The 18,470-nt window shown below is 35.5% G+C and overlaps 1 protein-coding gene across 7 annotated transcripts in view; it reads left to right on the top strand.

Annotated features, from left to right (window-relative positions):
- Positions 1 to 18,470, top strand: part of DISP1 (dispatched RND transporter family member 1) — a 193,956-nt gene that overhangs the window by 109,893 nt on the left and 65,593 nt on the right. The window contains exon 4 of one of the 7 annotated variants that reach the window (XM_054519954.2): positions 6,235 to 6,375. The exons of the other annotated variants lie outside the window; for them this stretch is intronic. The gene's annotated coding sequence lies outside the window, so the exon portion shown is untranslated. The remainder of the gene's footprint in view (positions 1 to 6,234; positions 6,376 to 18,470) is intronic. 7 annotated transcript variants of the gene reach the window in all.

Raw genomic sequence — 18,470 nt, 5'->3', positions numbered from 1 at the left:
CCAACTAAGATGTTTAAACTAGTGGGGGAGCCATGAGTGTTTTTTTGGACTGAAGAGCAGCTTGATCAGATCTATCTCTTACATGATGTATCTAGAAGCTCTATGTTGCTTAGATAAGGTAGAAAAGGTAGGAGACCATAGATAGGGTCACATCTATTAGGCTGTTGTAGTAATTCAAGGGAAAGTTAATCTAAGAAAGTAGCAGAGGAAATGGAAAGGATGGGTATATGTGACAATGGCTAGGACTTGGGAATGAATGAACAAGGGTATATAGGGTGTAAAGGTCAAAGATGACTTCTGCCCTAGCTCAGGATGCAGCACAGATCTGGTGTTCAATAAATACATATTTAAGTGAAAATTTTGGGCTTAAATGACTGAAAGGGTGGACAGAAATAGGAAAATCAAGAAGGTGTTTGAGGATGATAAGATCATTTGTATTTTAAATTGAGTTTGAGCTGCTGGCAGGATATGTACATTGAAATGTCCTTAGAGAGTAGAAGCTGCAGAAATGGAACTTATAATAGAAATTAGAGTGTGACAATATAGGCAGGAAACATAAAGCAGAAAGTTCAAAGGAAAAGACCATTGGATATTGCTCAAGATTTAGAATAACAGAATTCAGAAGATCTGCCAAGAAAATGGAATAGAGGTTAAAGAGAGAGAGAATGTTAGGATAATGGAAACTGAGTAAAGAGAAAAGAATATTTACCAACAAAGTTGGTAAATGAAGAAATGTAAAGAAAATGAATATTGAGAAAGGACCACTGGGTTTCGTTTTTGAAGAAACAGTTTTATTAGATGGTAGGTAAGATTGTAGGAAGTGAAGGAACGAGATGGGGTTAAAGCTTGAGTACTGTCTGGCGAAGGAAAGGAAAAGATAGGTAAGTAGCCTGAGGACTAGCAGGCCAAGGGAAGGAATTTTTCAGGCTAGGGGAAAACTAAACATTTTTTGTAAGTAATTAACAATTTGACAAAGATGGAAAAATGAAGATGGACTTGGGGAGGCAGAGTGAGACAGAGTAAAGAGACATGGTGGTCAAGATTTAGAGTACCTGTGTCCAGTAAGACTGTCTGTAGTGATGAAAATATTCTCTATTTGCACTGCCCAATTCAGAAGCCATGAACTGCATATGACTCTTGAGCACTTGAAATGTGACGCCTTGTGCAACTGGAACACTGATATTTTTAAATTTCATTTAATATGAATCAATTTAAAATTAAGTCCGCATGTGGCTTGTGGCTACCTTATTGGGGAGCAAAGATACAGTGGATAAATACAGTAATTAATAGCAGGAAAGAGGGTCGGACACTGAGAGATAAGGGACAAGTTCCAGAAAAAGTTTGAAGTACAGGTGGTAGTGTTTAAAAGAACTCATAGTTAAATAGTTTCATTCTTTCCCATAAAATAGGTGGCATCATTTGCTGAGAAGGTTAAGGTAGGGAGCATGGGAAAGATTTTCGGCCATCCTTGTGGAGATTTCCAGTGGAGAATCTATGATAGATGAGATGAATCACAGCCGCATTGTAAGCCCTCTGGAGTTGAGAGTGTGCATTTGTTTTAGGTCTCTGCTTCCTTGTCTGGTGACTTTTTTCAGTAACATTTCTAAACCTAAGAGAGAAAGGAAAAAAAGAAGGGCAGGGAGAGCAAATTTAGTGGAGCTCTTTGAAAGGCTGGAATGCTGGTGAAGTAAATAAATGCTGACGATGAACTCTTAACTAAGCACAAAGCAAGTAAAAATAGGAAAGGACATGGATAAAGACTCTAGAGCCACGAGGTCATAAGGGTGAAGATGTCAGACTATGGAAGACGAGCAAGGCCATAAAATTTTCCGTTGTAAAAATTGTAGATTTTAGAGGTAGAATTTTCAACAGGAAATGAGATAAGGAAGAAGCCTAAGCAATGTCCGTCGTTGGGTAAGAGGAATATATAAGACAGATGTACATATTTCCAAAGTGTTGGGGAGGAATTTCAGCATCCCTTGATTTTTTTTTTTTTCCTGCAATTTGCTTGCAATATGGTCTTTGCTCCAGACTTGCTAATTCAACTTTGAATGCATGGTCTTTTCTTAAATAATCCAGGTTTGAGTAGTAAAATCGGGATTTATCTTATCTATTTGCAGTGATATCCAAATTCATAAAAACTGAATTCAGAGCCAGCAGGGACCTCTGAGATCATCTCATCTAATGTTTGGATTTTGTAGATAAGGAGACTGTAACCTCTCGATTCAGTAATGAGTTCAAGGTTACATAGCCAGTGAGTGGTAGAGCTGAGACTAACTTCAAGTCTTCAGTGATTCCCTGCACTGGGCTATGACTTGGGTAGCATGATGCTCTGGTCTGAAGTTTTCAGTGGGTATGGAACTATTTGTACTCTGGAAACATCAAAATCTAATATAGAATATTATCTTCAGAACTTTGGTATGATTACTTTTTCTGAACTTGTACTTCCAAATTACTAAACTATTAATTTGACCATACTGAAAGAAAAATCTTGCTGAAGCAGTATCTACAATGTACCACAGTTTACTTGTTCATAACTGTTTGACACTTAATGCTAAGAAAAAAGATAAATAGACAAGACTTTTAAATGTTGATAAATGTAACAGAATCTGGAATTGCATTTTTGACTAGGTGCCCCTGGGAAAGAGTTTGTTAATCAGCAGCTGTTTTATCACTTTTTTAAAAGTACCACGTGTTGTGCCTCTCCTGCAGGCTCTAGTCTCTTTTTCCCTCTCCCATGCCCTTGTCTTTCTAATAATGAAGAAAGATACCTAAATAGTATGATCTAAGACAAAAAGGATACTGTTTTCAGAAAATATTAGAACATTGTAAGGTCACTAGTACTTTTCTTTTCACTCTGAATAATATATTGAGAAACATTGAAGTAATTGGGGATAATATTTATTTATAAAATAATTATGTGTCCCATGTGACAATACCAAAAGTGTACTTTAACTTGTCTATTTTTACATGGACCCCAAATGTTTAAATGAAGTGATTTGACATACAAATCTGTAATTTTGATAAAAATATAGATAAGAATTTACAAGTTTCTGAGTTAGAGAATACAGGTCTTTGGTTTTTGTGATACTTTATTTAATTTAAGGAATTTCTTTATAGGATCAACAACTCTAGAACCTTTGTTTGCATTTCTTGAAAGGAAAAGCACAGTGAAATAGGATTAGCTGCTTTAATAAAGTGAACCAAAATACTGTTCAGATGATCAAAGAGTGTTAAAATACCTTCATTTTTATTTTAATTCTTTAATTCTGTTTTGTCATGGGAATTTTTAGTATTACAGCATTTGGCATACATATGACATGAAATCATACCCTAAGATTTTAGGGACTGACTCCTTTAATATATTTCCTCTAGTAAGTATTTCACTCTTCCTTTTCCCTGTCCTTTTCCTTCCAAGATTGGCTCTGTTTTAGGTGAATTAGATACAGAGATGAAAGTTACCTTTCCTACCCTCTAGGAGCTCAGACATACAATGGTTCTCAAAATGTGGGTCCCAGAACAGCAGCAGCAGCATCATCCTGAGGACTTACTAGAAAAGCAAATTCTCAAGCCCTACCCCAGACCTTCAGAATCAGAATTCTGGGGGATGGGACTCAGGAATCTCTGTTTTCAAAATCAGTCCTCCAGGGAATCCTCATGCACACTCAAGTTAAGAACCACTGGTCTAATGACTGGAACTTTATACCCTCCTTATTTTTGAAATTGAGATATAAGTCACATCTGAAAAAATTCACCATTTTAAAGTAGACACTTCAGTGGTTTTTAGTGTATTCACAGGACTGTGCAAACATCACCATTATCTAATTCTATAACATTTTCACCATCCAAAAATAAACTCCATACCTATTAGCAGTCACTCCCCATCCTCTGTCTCCACCCCTCAGCCCCTGGCAACCACTAACCTACATTTTGTCTCTATGGATTTGCCTCTGCTGGATATTTCATATAAATGGAATCATAAAATATGTGGCCTTTTGTTTCTTTCACTTAACACAGTGTTTTCAAGGTTCATCCATGTTGTAGCATGTATCAGTGCTTCGTTATTTTTATGGCTGAATAATATTCCATTGTATAGATGTACATATGTTGTTTATCCACTTATCAGTTAATGGATATTTAGGTTGTTTCTACTTTTGGCAGTTATGAATAAGGCACTATGAATATTCATGTACAGGTTTTTGTATGAACATATTTTCTGTCTGGTATATACAGTCGGTTCTCATTATTTGTGGTAGTTTTGTTCATGAAGTCACTGCAAACACTGAATTAGTGAATACTCAATTACTGGTTCTAGGAGAAATACAGGATTAGGTTCCTGTAAGACTCTGGTCACATTTTCGTCAATTGATCAATATATAACCTTGTTTTATGTGTGTTTCTTTTTAAAGATATCTTATATTTATTGCTGATTCATTAACATTGAGTGCATGCCTAACAGCGCCATAACTCATGCCTGAACAAAGCAGCTTACCTAACCAGGTATATTTTCTGTGTGTGACAAGGCCTGTCACAGCCTTCTTGCACTTAGAAAGAGTAGGCAGCACTTCAGCGTTACACTTGGGGGCTATTTGAAATGGTGAAATCACCAAAAAAAAGCACAAAATGTGAAAAACGTGGCACTAAATCAACTGCAAAAGGGAGACTTGTTTACAGTATGAGAGCCAAGCACAAGAGGGTAGTCTTGTTTGAGTGACTCACGTTTTTCACCGCTCTGCCAATTCACATGTCTGAATGACTGTGAAAACACCATGAGGATTATTTGGGGGTTACAAATAATTTATAGTGAATAATCATATTCGCAAATACAGAATTCACAAATAATGAGGATCAACTGTACTGGGTCATATGGTAGTTCTATGTTTAATATTTTGAGGAATTACCAAGCTATTTTTTTTTTTTTTTTGCAGAAGCTAAAGCATGTTACATTCCCGCTAGCAGTGTTTAAGGATTCCAATTTCTCCATGTCCTTGACAACACTTGTTATTTTCTGTTTGTTTAAAACAGAATGGTGGATGTGAAGTGGTATCTAATAAGATACCACTTATAAGTAGTTTTGATTTGTATTTCCCTAAATCACTAATGACGTTGAACATCTTTTCATGTGCATATTGGCCATTTGTATTTCTTCTTTAGAGATGTGTCTATTCAAACACTTTACCTCTTTTAAATTGGATTATTTGTCCTTTTATTGTTGAGTTGTAAGAGCTTTTAAATATATATTCTGAATACTAGACTCTTAGATATATGACTTGCAAATATTTTCTCCCATTCTGTGAGTGTTTTCATTTTCTTGATAATGTCTTTTGATCTTCAAAAGTTTATTTTGATGAAGTCCAATTTTATCTTTTTTTCTTTGTCTATGCTTTTGAAATTTTTGAAACTGCTGTCCTCATATACTCAGTACCTCCTGCTAAAAGAATTGCATACATATTTTTATTACCAAAGTCATGAAGATTTAGATTTCACAGTTTCAATAAATTATAACTTATTTGCTAAGGGATGTCATTTGTAAATTTAAAGCATTTGTTTGTAGTATTTAAGAGATTTTTATGTTGTGGTTGTGGGATTTTAAATACTGGCATCATGAGGGCCATACGTTTATAAAAAGCAGTGTCAAATTTATTTAACAAACTGCTGTTTTTGTTTGGAAAATTGAAGAAAAACACTTAAAACTACTCTAACATTTTAAAAGAAGATTCTACCTCTTTTTAAAACCATGAACTTTCTGTCCTAAAAGTAGGATCTTGGGCCATTTTGTGAAAGAACACAAGAATCCCTGGAACTTGGAAATAAATGCAGATTGGTGTTTATTTGTGTTATTTTAAATGTAGTAGCACTGTGTGTTAGAAAACTGAATCTGTAACACTTAAGTCAGGCTAAGCAAGCAAATAATATCAGCTAACATGGCTTTAATCTACTAAGTAACTTAAAATCCAAAAGATCAAAGGAAGTTATAACTAAAAACAGTCCTTCATGCAGTTTCCCTGTGGAAGCAGGAAAAGGCTAGAAATTACATGTCACCTTCATATCCTGGCTTGCTGACCTTGTGCTCAGATCAAGCCCCTCTGTATGCCAGCTGTTACCCTTATTAAGACCTTGCCCCAAGGGGTTAAGTAGGAGAAAAACTCTCCTGTCCTATTGGAGAGCAAACACTGAAAGTTCCAGCCCCTAACATGCTTAATTCAAAGCAATCTGCATGTGCTTGTCATTCAGTCTGTCCTGCCGCTCTGTGGAGCTGCTCCTGCCAACTCATTGCTTTCTGCTGTGCTGTGATCCTGCAGTCAGTTGCCGCTGTTGCTACTGCAATCATTTGCACCAAACTGAGCCAGAGAAGTTCCCTCTTTTAACATAAAGGTAATACATTTACTCTTGCTGTGTGAATATGTGTGTGAGAAATGTGTGTGAATTTGTTATTTTAGGAGAATTTATTTAAAAACTGAACTTTGTTTCTAGGATTGTATTTAAAATTCCAGCTCACTGTTTTTTTTTTTTCTCAGTGTAAACTTTGAACAGCATTTGGCATTTTAACACATTAAAATCTTGTGAAGTTTATTTAAATTGTAGTCTAGCGCAGTAAAGTAAGGCCAACCATTTCTTAAGTTTATTAAAATGTCATGTCTTTGTGAAGTTGGAAGGAAACCTAAGCTTTAAGGAAGTTTGTTGTTTTATACTTTGAGATTCTTACTTAACTACTATCTAAATCAGAAAATTTTGAAAATATGTGCTTGCCATTACCAGGTGATAGAAAAATAAATGTAGAGTTGTAGGAATCACATTAGTCACTTTTGTGAATTAAATATTATAAGAAAATAGAAAATTATTAGCATCTTCCTTCCTATAAAGAGAGTAGTTCGGTGAAGATACCCTCTTGTGAACTAAACTTCAACAGCAAGTAATTCTTATCAGAGTTAATTTCAGATACACAGCTTGGTATAGGCCTTCAAGCTATATTTTAGTTGTTTAAATGTTTCATGCATTACACGGTGACTACAATAGTGACTACATATGATTGGATTTACTACTTAAAGTACAAGTCAAAATATATTTGCTGTATTCACTTTTGCTTAGAATGAGAATGGATAATTTATTTGCAACTGGTGGAAAAATTCAAATTATTTAATGTGAAATATGTTTATGTTTGGTATAAAATATACATTAAAGAATTAAACAGAGAAATTTAGTGAAAACTGAGATATTTCGTGCACATCACTGACCATAAATGCCTTTATTCAATGATAATGCAAGAAATAGAGAACATACTTTACAATTTGTTAAAAAATTTTACAAATAGGTATTCTTGTTGAACGAAAAAGAATGAAATGTGTCCTTTTTACCCACAAGAAGGTTATTTTAGATCATAATATTTATAATTAAGAAAATTACAGTTCCCTTTGATGGCTGGGAAATCACTAAACTATGTAAATAAGCTCTAAATTTATGAGTGTTTCACTTGCAGGTAGTGGGTTTTCTGCTTCCCATGGTTTTAATATCTGGTGACACATTTCTACTTTCTAAAATGTTAAAACATTTTGCATTATTTCATGTATTTTTTAGTCTTGCATCTCCAATAGATTATCTTAGATTGCTTTCATTGCCAACGTATCAAATATTGGGATATTTCATTGATTTTACTTTATTTGGAACTTTTTAGTATTAAAAAAGATATTTTTATGTATCTTCTGTGCTTCATATAGCTCACATCTTAGATCTCAGTTTTAGAATTGTGATCATGAACTATTTGCATTGATTATGAAAAAATGTGTAATGTTTTAAGTGTCTTATTGACCTACAAAGTAGTTTAGAAAATACATGTTTACCTTAATTCAGTCTGGGAAATATGTATTATAAAGTGGATTCATCCAAAATTTAAATCTAGTCTCACTTGCCTTGCAGTTTATATTGAACCAGTGGAGCCTTTTGGGGAAATCTGCTTTTCAGTGTTTGCTATGCATCACTTCTTTACCTTCTGTTCTAACTGCTTTGAGTTCTGGGACTGGATCTGAGCATTCTTGCTGTATGATTCTTATAACTCAGTGTGGATGATGGACAGCCTTGACATACAGATGATATGAACATTTCCTATTTTTGAAAAAATGCAATTCCTGATTACATTCTGACACAGGAAGCAAAACTGAGTTGTTTAGGATCAAGACATATGAGCTCCTTAGCCTATCAGCCTTTTGGAAAAAATATAAGACAGAGCAACTAAAAAAAAATTAGAAAAGCTAGACTTGGAGAAGGTGGTGGCTTTTTGTTCTCTCCATCTTAATTTCTATTCTCTTATTTTAATCAGTATTAAACAGGCTTATGTATTACAGGCTCATATTTAGATTCCAAGAAAACTGTATAAGGAAGATAGTAGGTGCTTACCAAAATGATTGCTAAATAAGGACATTTAACTGAAAAATATGATTTAATTATTTTTGTAAGCAAACAAGATTCCCACACAATAGTAAATGTAATTTCAGTTCATCTAATATATACAAGAAAGCAAACAGCAGAATTCATGAGCATTTGTAGTAATAATTTAAGGAACAGAGAAAGATTTATAAAAGTTGCACCCAGGCTCTTATTAAGAGTTAATTTACTGATTCAATTCAAGTAAGAATAAAGTCTTTATAAATTTGATGTTTTTCTAAGCTTGAAGCAAATAGAGTTCTCTTGAATTGTGTTTTATACAAATACCTTGAGTGATGTTTCCCAAGTTGCTCAGTAGACTAAAGGATACTCATAAGACATTATTTGCTGGACTCTGCAGGGAAGAACCCATTTGGGGAGCTGCTCTAGGAAATTTGATTTGCTGCTTCTCAAACTTCACAAAACAGCAGGGAGTGGGGCCTGGTATTAGATACTAAACATTTGTGGGAAAAGTTTAGATAATTCTAAGTGTGGTATTAAAAAACAACACACTACCATCTAAATCAAACAACTTTTAAGTGCTTTATGGTGATTGATCTCAGTTTTTGGCTTTATGAAGGACATTTTTAAAATTCTCTCACATTCTTTCGCCTAACAATGTGTGGGAGTAAAATTTTCTTAGTTTGATTTACCTCAGTGATGTTTTTTTTTTTTCCTTTGGGCTGCTAAGTTTTGAGGTTTTGACATGTGTGAAGTATTAAACATTCATGGTATCTTTTAGACATGCTTGTGATGTGTTCAACAACATTTGTTAAGCTCAGTAATATGATCCTGTTTCTGCTAGGGAAGAGCTATAGTGATACAGATAGATTGCTCAGTTGTAAAGTCGCCCATTTTGTGATTTTAGTTGAGACAAAATAGTTTCAAATGAAATCTCATGGCCTAAAGACACACCTATCACATCTTAAGGATCCTGTTTATTAACAAACCATCTTGTAATTCTTATTTGGTGGGGATGTGAGGCTAAATAACAGTCCTGCTATCTGCAGGCTGTCTAACCCTAGAATTGGAAAGTTTAAGATGCTTAAAATGCCACCAGAAATCTTTTTTTTAAATTTTTTCCTGGCATGGAACTTTAGGGAACATGCTCTTTTATTAGAGGATCTTGAGCCTTCATTTTAGAGACTGACCAGACATTGGGGATGTACTTTTTCTTGAGTGTTAAATAAACTCATTAGTCAAATTAGCTACTTCCCAAATTTTCTTCAAAAGATCAATAAATAATAAAGGCTATATGGCAAGGTGTTTCACATTTCCACAACATTGTTCCACATAAAGTCTGCACTGTTGTCTTGCTTGAGCTAATATCTTATTAAGGCTTTCTCCTTGCTGCACCCTTGTCCCCACCCTTCCAGCTTAAGAAGTACTGCAGATGAAATCTCTCTTCATTGTAATAAGAGCAACAAAAAAAAGTAAAGATAGTTTAAACTTAGAGTACCAGGTCCAACTGTTTTCTAATATGCCACAATATTCTACATTTCAAGCAATATTTTCAGACTGTTGAATATTTTGAGTGGCAGTTGCTTGCTCTTATAGATTGATCAGCATTAATTATATAAAGTATAAATCAGTGGCTCTCAGCTCTGACTGCATGTTAAAATCACCCAGGATGCTTTAAAAAATGCTAATGTCCACACTTCACTACAATATGAATTAAATCAGAACCTCAACCTCTGGGGCCAGGACCCTTTTATCATAATTTTTTTAATATTACCAAAGTGATTCTAATGTGAAGCCAGGGATGAGACTGCTGTGATAGACTTGTAATTTTATTAATAATCATATTTAATGCATACCTTAAGACTTGTAGCAGAGTCTAGTTAAATGTTTTGGCTAGTTTTGGGGTTAGATAACTACTTATATAGGAGAACTTTGTAGAATTTTTTTAAAGTGACCATTGTTTGACATCCCTGATTATAGAAAGTTTCTCTAGTTTTATTTTGTATATTTTTGGTTATACAATTTCACGTAATTCTCCAAACTTAGGGTTCAAAAGAAATTAGTGCAGCTTAATGGAATTTAAACTCATCTGAAATAGGAGCGCAAAGCTATAAGAAGCCTTCCCTACCTCTTTCTTTCTAGCATTGATGCTTATGGGCACAGTACTTATGAGTGTGGAGAGAAGTGGTAAATATTACATGGAAAGATAATTTTTGTGGATGAACCTGGAAAAGAGATCTCTGAAAAGTGCTTTGATAATTGCAATATTGTGAGAGTGCTCTTGAAATATGTATTTAGGAAGATAAGTGTTTACGCTAAATGAAGGATATCACTGATATCATTTACCTGAGATTGAAAGAGATAAACTTCATTTTATACCCACATTTCTGTTCCCACATAGACCAAAGGCACACTGGATGTAAAACAAAATGAGAAAAATGAAATTGATGTTTCTACAACCCTGAAATTTCTATCACTCACCTCTACATATGAAAATTTCTGCTTTTACAACCTAACTCATTTCTAGCAGTAATACTGCTTTCCAAAGGTAGGGCTTTCAGATTTGCTATGGCAGATACACTGCAATATCGTTAAGGTTATTTTACTTTCATATTTTTTGTTGTAACTCTAGGGGAAAACTTTATGTGGAAACTTTAATTTTTCTTCTGTATCATTAAGTTGTTTGTGAATACCATGAATATTGAAACAAAACATTTACAGTGTAGCCATATATCTTAGTTCCTCTATCAATATATATCATGTATGTAATCATATTAATAGAGGTTATCTAAAAACGTTAGGTGTATTTCATTTTCAAAGGTGGTGCTTATCGTAAGTTGAAACTACCCATAAATTGAATAATAAGAACAGTATGTTCTCACTGTAAAAGAATGCTAACCTTCATTTTCATATTTCCTGGAACTCAGTTTGCTTTCTCCCAGTGTGGCAGAGAGCTAACTAATACCTAGTAGGCTCTTATGAAATATATATTTAGTGGTATAGATCTTCAAATATATAATGTTTATTTCTTTGGGAAAATGGCTTTCAACTTATTACAGTTTATGCTTAAGGGGAATACTAGAATTAACACCTTATTTTTGTATAGGCCTTTGCAATATATAATATGTTTACAAGTGATTTGGGGAAGCTATTTATAAGTATTCTCATGAAGGAGAGTTTAATAGTAGAAAGTTTACAGACTTAAAAATAAGAAAATGTAATTTGTCTCAGAAGGGAAGAAGATTATATTTCTTTATTTAAGACCATCCTTTCTAGTTCCTTAAAAGTGTCTGATTCTTTCATTAAAGATACAGATTTTGCTGTCAGGTCACAATTACATTATTCTTAAATAGTCAATATACTATATGACAACAAAGATCAATCCATTGTCTTGCTTTTTTAAGTTTGCATAATATGATATATGGATGGATAACACCTTTCCTTAATTTAGTGAAATATGTCTCTGGCACTCTTGAATGCTGAATTGTACCTTTTAAAACTATCTTGGGAAATATCGAATTCGTAGGCTATTTTTCATGTGGACCTTCAGACAGAATTTTACATCAGTAGCCTCTTGTGGTCCTATAAAAGCTAGTTGGACTTGGCATTGCTCTAGAGACATCTTGAGGTAGTGGAAAAGCCTTACCTTTAGAGTCATACTGGTCTGAGATTAAATCATGCGATTTGGATTAGTTACTTTAATATTTTTGATTCTCAGTTTTCTCTGTAATGGGTTTAATAATAAATTCATAGGGGTATTGTGAAAAAAGTGGCTTGACTTAGTGAGATGATTTAAAAAAAATCTTAATAGCCCTTTGAAGGGAAAAATATTCGTAGAGACAATACTTGCCTGATTTGGCTTCTGCGTAGCCCCACTACAGTTCTTTATCAATTTCTATTGGCATTTAGAGCAGCTATTTATTTCTCTGGCCATAACACTAAATATTAGTAGGCCAATGTGGTACCAGTAATCAGAAATTAGTCCATCATTTTAGGATAAGCATGAAGCAATTGTGGAGGAACCATTTCATATTAAAACAAGTTTGGTAAATAATGGATACAGGTATCCCCAGACTACCTTTATACCTGATGTGAAGAAAGACTTAAGGTGTCTTTATATACCCATCTTTTAATATCTAGTGCCACTTGAGAGGGAAAAAAATGTATCTCAGTTAACTAGGCAGGGTGCTTCAGTCCATTTATATGAGTTGCACTAAAAAGATCAAAATCATAACAGCTGTTATTTGCATGCACAAAAAACAGTTTGGGAGTCATGATACAAGCCATAATTAAACTTGATTATCAATTAGAACCTCTGTTGTTAAATTTGTTACATTTCTTTGCCTTAAATAGAAAAATGGGCCTTTATTTCTGTCAACTGTTATCATTTCCCTACTTATTTTTGTTCATTCTGCTTTAATTGTGCATATCTTTCCATAACTGAGGCATAATTCTCTTGTAGTCTCCCCACCTAGTTTGTGGTTTTCTCTTGCTACGCAAAATGTGTTCTAGGTATCAGCAGTATGGACATGTTGTTGGAGGCTTGTTGCCCCACCCCTGATGTACTGTATCAAATCTTTATTCTAACTGCATCTCTAGGTGATCCTTGTATTTGGAAGCACTGGTTTAGTGTTTTGCATTTATCTAATGAAACTGCTCTAAGGAGCATGACTCTTCTGAAAAAGGTGGTTGGCTACTACAAGGGATTTTGTTGGTGACCCAGTCTTGCCATTTATTCTTAAGTTTGGTATTAGGAATCTGGTGAAGCAAAGAGTTATTCTAAAATACATCATCTGAGTGTACAGAATACAGTTTATCAGAAAGCTCTCAAGACATTGGCATCATGCTTCCTAGCTTCACCATTTGTCATCAGTATGTGACTTTGAGCACCTTACTTAGAATCTCTATATTGTTTTCTCTTGCAAAATGGAGTGGCAATGCCTGCCACCCCTGTTTTTCCAGAGGGCTATTAGGAGGATCAACTCAAGTGAGATCATTTGTGAGAAAGTGCTTTGGAAATAGCCAAGAGGTGTACAATTGTAACAGTTGATGGGGATGAAAATGGTGTTCCTTCAGGCTATATGAGCCCTGTGTTTGTTAAGGATAGTGATGGCTTTGCTAAGTGGTTACTGTGGTAATTGGAACAGGTCTGTGTATTCTCTTCAACAGTACATTTAGATTTTACCTTGGCAGTTTTCTGGCCACACTAGCAGTTCTGACCGCCAATTCCAAGTAGCTGCTATGAGGTTTTCTTAACACTATTTGTATTCTGGGAGCCATCTAGTTTGATTGCATCCTTTGTACAAATTGTGTGTCATTAACATATTTTGGTGTATGATACAGTCATGTGCCACATAAAGACATTTTGGTCAGTGACAGACCACATATACTGTGTTGGTCCCATAAGATTATAATGGAGATGAAAAACTCCTATGGCCTAGCCATGGTGACACTGGAGTGCAACACATTACCTTTTTTATGTTTAGATATGTTTATCATTATTTTTTATTATTTATGTTTAGATTGGTAGACAAATACCTGCATTACAGTTGTCTACAGTATTTATTACAGTAATATGCTGTATAGGTTTGTAGCCTAGGAGCAATAGACCATGCCATATAGCCTAGCTGTGGCTACAGCATCTAGGTTTATGTGAGTACACTGTGATGACCACACAATGGTGAAATCACCCGATGATGCATGTCTCCGGACATAGCCCCATCCTTAGGTGATATGTGATTGTCTGTTGACAAATGAAATTATCATAATTCTGATAGCATTTTCAATGAGATGCAACTTTTTGTCTGAAGCATTAGTTTTCCATTTATTTTATAGTTGTATATTTCCTGAGTTCCAAACAAGAGTCGGATGTCATTATTTTGAACCATCTAATCATATGAACTCTGATGACACTTTTCTCTTTACATTTCAGTATGATGGAAATGTACTGATATGTCATATATAAAATATATATGATATATATTTTATTTTATATATGATATATATAATATATACCATATATACACATATATAGAGAGGGACATTTCCATCATATATAAAATATATATGATATATCATACATAAAATATATATAAACATAATATATATAAAATATATATAAACATATATATATAAAATATATATCAACATATATAATATATAAAATATATATTTTGTATATATATATAATATATATTTTATATATATATATATATATTTTTTTTTTTGAGACAGAGTCTTGCTGTGTCACCCAGGCTGGAGTGCAGTGGTGTGATCTCGGCTCACTGCAAGCTCCGCCTCCTGGGTTCACGCCATTCTCCTGCCTCAGCCTCCTGAGTCGCTGGGACTACAGGCACCCACCACCACGCTTGGCCAATTTTTTTGTAGTTTTAGTAGGGACGAGGTTTCACCATGTTAGCCAGGATGGTCTCGATCTCCTGACCTCGTGATCCGCCCGCCTCAGCCTCCCAAAGTGCTGGGATTACAGGCGTGAGCCACTGCGCCCTGCCCCTCTCTATACTTCAATATATTAGTTTACTTGTGTTATGTATTATACAAGGGTATTCATATATGTATACATACATAGTGTTATATATACAAGGGTATTAACACTCTCGTGTTATATAGCCCATTATGGTTTTCAAAACATTTTTACATTCTCATAGTAATCCTATGAAATGTATATTTTAAAATTTAATCAAAAGATGGTTTTTGGCCAAAAACCTTGTAGCCCCAAAACTGCTAAATCATTCTGGACATTAAAATGCTGGCTAAAAATGTAAAATAGGGGATATGAGATTAGAAGCTTTGAATTTATTGATATTGGCATCTTATATTCATGAACAGCAGGAAATGCATTAAAATATCTTGGTGTGGGCCCATCACATCTCAAGCCAATGCTTCAATAATAGCTTGCTTTTTTTTTTTTTTTTTTTTTTTTTTTTTGCATTCCCCTGTGTGTTATGGCCCTGGGAGAACAGGTGATTTCAACAATAGCTGTTTTTTTTGTTTTTTGAGACAGGGTCTCATTCTACCACCCAGGCTGGAATGCAGTGGTGTGCTCTCAAGCTCACCACAACCTCCATCTCTTGGGCTCAAGTGATCCTCCCATTTCAGCCTCCTGAGTAGCTGGGACTACAAGCAAGCAACACCATGCTCAGCTAATTTTTAAACTGTTTTTAGAGACAAGGTCTCACTATATTTTCAGGCTTGTCTCAAACTCCTGAGCCCAAGCAGTCCTCCTGCCTCAGCCTCCCAAAGTGCTGGGATTACAGGCATGAGCCACTGTGCCCAATCTCAACATAGCTGTCTTTTAAAGTTACTCATTATATTTTACCCAAAACCGATTTTAAACTTTCACTATAAATATTACTATCACTGCATTCATAATCATGTACCATTACACTTATCACAATAGTTTGACAAATGTAAGGGTATTAACACACTCTTTCAGGAACTCCTTATTCCATTCATATTATACTTAGACTTCCTTTATCTTATTCTTCTTTCCTGTTAATTCCTACCATCTTAGGCTCAGACTGGATTTTTCCTCATTTATCTCTGTTCTAAAGAAAAAGGAGGTTGGGCATGGTGGCTCATCCTGTAATCCTAGCACTTTGGGAGGCTGAGGCAGGAGGATTGCTTGAGCTCAGGGATTTGAGACCAGACTGGGCAACATAGGAGACCCCATCTCTACAAAAAAATTAAAAATTAGCATGACATGATGGTACATGCCTATGGTCCCAGCTACATAGGAGGCTGAGGCAGGAGGATTGCTTGGGCCTGGGAGGTCTAGGCTGCAGGAAGCCATGATCGCACCAGTGCACTCAAGCCTGGGTGACAGAGCAAGACCCTGTCTTTAAAAAAAAAAAAAAAAAAAAAGAAGGAAGGGATGAAGTGGGGAAGGGATGATCTTTCTTTGTATGGGCCTTAGAGTCAACTCTTGATGTCAGAGTGAAATACTTTCCTATTCTGGCTGGTCACCTGAACACCTACCCAAATGCATCCATTGAACTTAAATAATCTATAGACAGTTCATAAAATATTTTTTCTGTTTTTGCTTCCAAATTTTTTTACCTGTAGTTTTTACATACTTATGAGGTCAAATTGATTGGTCCCATGTTATGATTAAAGAAATGGAATCAGAGAACACTCATGTGACTTGCTTCAAATACAAGCCAAAGTCAGAGTTCAAATTATTCTTTACTAGTTCCTACTTCATTACAAGAAGTCTCCCAAGTTACAAAATAGGTTGTGTTCCAAAAATTCATTTGTAAGTCAGTTATTTGGCATTTGAACTGCATTTTACCATGTGGAAAAAACATGTTATAAGTGATGATTAGGTCCCTGGCTGGCATATAAGAATCTATTTAACTCTTGTGTAACTACAAAACAATACATTTGTAATAAAATTTAAAAGAGAATGATAGTTGTGATTCTGATTACAAAGAAAAATAATTTTTTTTTCTTTTACTGAGGATAAGCAGATTTAATTATAATATAGGAAAACATGAAGATTGAGGAGAGTCTGGAGGGGATGTCAGGGTTCTTTGAAGGGAGTTAGAGGTTGATGGGATTCTGTCTGAAGCCCAATGTATTCAGTTCTTGCACTACCATAAAGAAATACCTGGGCTGGGCACAGTGGCTCACGCCTGTAATCCCAGCACTTTGGGAGGTCGAGGTGGGAAGATCACCTGAGGTCAGGAGTTCGAGACCAGCCTGGCCAACATGGTGAAACCCTGTCTCTACCAAAAAATACAAAAATTAGCTGAGTGTGGTGGCATGAACCTGTGGTCCCAGCTACTCAGGAGGCTGAGGTGGGAGAATTACTTGAACCTGGGATGTGGAGGTTGCAGTGAGTGAGCCAAGATTACACCACTTCACTACACCCTGGGCAACAGATGGAGATCCTGTCAAAAAAAAAAAAAAAAAAAAGTCTGGGTGCGGTGGCTTACGCCTGTAATCCCAGCACTTTGGGAGGCTGAGGCGGGTGGATCACAAGGTCAGAAGATCAAGACCGTCCTGGCTAACACGGTGAGACCCCCGCCTCTACTAAAAAATATGAAAAATTAGCCAGGCATGGTGGCGGGCGCTTGTAGTCCCAGCTACTTGGGAAGCTGAGGCAGGAGAATGGCATGAACCTGGGAGGCGGAGCTTGCAGTGAGCCGAGATCGCACCACTGCACTCCAGCCTAGGTGACAGAAAAAGACTCCATCTCCAAAAAAAAAAAAGAAAAGAAAAAAAAAAAACCTGAGACTGGGTAATTTATAAAGAAAAGAGGTTTTATTGGCTCACGATTCTGCAGGCTGTACAGGAAATATGGCAGCACCAGCTCAGCTTCTGGCGAGGCCTTAGGAAACTCACAATCATGGCAGAAGGTAAATGGGAAGCTGGCCAGAGAAGGAGAAAGTTGGCGGGGGACATGTGTCACATGCTTTTAAACAACCAGATCTCAGGAGAACCCACTCACTATCACGAGAACAGCACAAAGAGGGAAATCTAGCCCCATAATCCAATCACCTCCCACCATATGCCCCACCTCCAACACTGAGGATTACAGTTCCACATGAGATTTGGGCAGGACACAGATCCAAACCCCGTAAGCCAGTTTCACTTTCAAACTCTTAAGTCATTTGTTGTTATTAGATGCTTCTCACTAGCATAACTTACCCAGCATCTGTGATTAGAATCAGTAGAACTGATTGGATTAAATACCTAGGAAAAAGTAGACTATTTGAGATGATATATTAACCAACCTGGGATGGTAAAAACCAACAAATTAAAAGTATTCTTTCCTTTAACCCTCCTGATGGAAAGGGCAGGAGGAGTTGTTGACTTTCCCATTTAGCCCAGCAGATTCCCATCAGCTGTGATAGTTTAACTGAGGTACAGGTGGAGGTTGGAGAAAGCGTGTGCCTTCAGTGATTTCTTTGAATGGAGTGCTTGTACAATGAGAGTTTCTAATTCTGGGAAATAATTGCATTGATCTCATCTAGTGATTGTTTCCTACATTATCTAACACACAATTAAACATCTTAAATTTCAATTAGCTTTTTTAAAAAAAGTCCAGTGCTTCTTTAAATGTCCTTTAA

Source organism: Pongo abelii, chromosome 1, assembly GCF_028885655.2.
Source record: "Pongo abelii isolate AG06213 chromosome 1, NHGRI_mPonAbe1-v2.0_pri, whole genome shotgun sequence".
Lineage (NCBI taxonomy): Eukaryota > Metazoa > Chordata > Mammalia > Primates > Hominidae > Pongo > Pongo abelii.
This window is presented reverse-complemented; position numbering and strand designations above follow the sequence as displayed.